Source organism: Crotalus tigris, unplaced genomic scaffold (genome assembly GCF_016545835.1).
Source record: "Crotalus tigris isolate CLP2741 ecotype Arizona unplaced genomic scaffold, ASM1654583v1 scf7180000024387.2241675, whole genome shotgun sequence".
In the NCBI taxonomy this organism is placed as follows: Eukaryota; Metazoa; Chordata; class Lepidosauria; order Squamata; family Viperidae; genus Crotalus; species Crotalus tigris.
Window position 1 is genome coordinate 1,006,119 of NW_024100557.1, and position 1,371 is coordinate 1,007,489.

Sequence of the window (1,371 nt, forward strand, 5' to 3'; positions counted from 1 at the left end):
CCCGCCATATGGTGGCCCGATCCCAGTGTCCGATTGGCTCAGGAGCGAGGCGCGCCGCCCGATGGCCGAGTTAGTCCTGGGGTCGAAGGACAGGCGAGCGTGCGGAGGGCACAGAGGGTTGGCGCTGCTATACCGGATCGTTGGTTGGAGTGCTGCCTGCCCATCCTCCGGGATCAATGGGAGGGAGGGAGGGAGGAAACGCGGCTGGTTGGGTTGGGAAAGATCCTGGCACAGCGTGCCGAGGGGATTCTTTCCATCGCCTCTGATCGCTTCCCGCAGTGTTGGAATGAGGGAGGCTCATTGTGCGACCGGATATTGGGATTCATCCCCCTTTTAAAAATCCATCTCTGGCTCTTTCCAAACAAACTTCAACAAGTAACGTCATCATTTATTAGAGGGAGGGACGGAGAGGAGTGTGCGCTCTGGAAGAAGAACGCGTTCGTCCTGATGGTCATCTGTCTCCGAATTAATCATGATCCCGAAAAGGCTTGGGCAGCGAGAAGCGAACTCATCCATTGCAGAAATCTGTGAACCAGAAAGGCTGCCACTCGCGGCCTCCCCAGCCGCTCTGGCCAAGAGGGATGTTGCAGCCTTAAATGGGAAGGCTGAATAAGGGCAAAATTGAGGCTTCGGTGAGGAAAGCTTTCGTGTGTTCCGTGAATGATCCTGATAATCTTGATCCAGTCAGAGGACTGGAACTACCCAGTTGGGAGGGGAAGCCTCAGGGTGCAGCTGGAAGTGAAGTTGCTGCATTCTGGGCTTTGAAAGATGTGAAATGGACCAAATCCTGTGTCAGCATCTAGTACGGAAAAGGCATTTCGCAGTGTTTGTCAACCGTGACAATTTTAAGGCATGTGGACTTTAACTCCCAGAATTCCACAGCCAGCAATGCTCGCTGTGGAATTCTGGGAGTTGAAGTGCACGTCTTAAAATTGTCAAGGTTGAGAAACACTGAGGGCTATAAAGGCTGCTGAAGTTTTGTCAAGACTATAGAAAGTGTATACATACATACATACATATATACATACATACATTTTTAACCAGACCTCTTAGGTGCCCAGGAAAGCCTCTTTGGAGCTGGCACCTCACCTGCCCTTCCCTAAACACCTCAATATTAGCCATCCCCAGGAGCACTGGATGCAGTATTCCCCCTCTTGCCCTTCCACTAATCATCATCTCCGAGCAACCAATAAGCTGCTGCTCCATTTTACAGCTCCCAAAGTTGCTTAGGAAGGTCGAAGCAAATGGAAGAAGAAGCCACAGACTATGCCAGTGCTATTGACATTAAAGCCCATCCGGGGGTCCTAGGAGAGTAAATATGCAGCTCAGCCTGCTCAGCTCAGTCTGCAAATACAGTCTGAGCCTGCACTT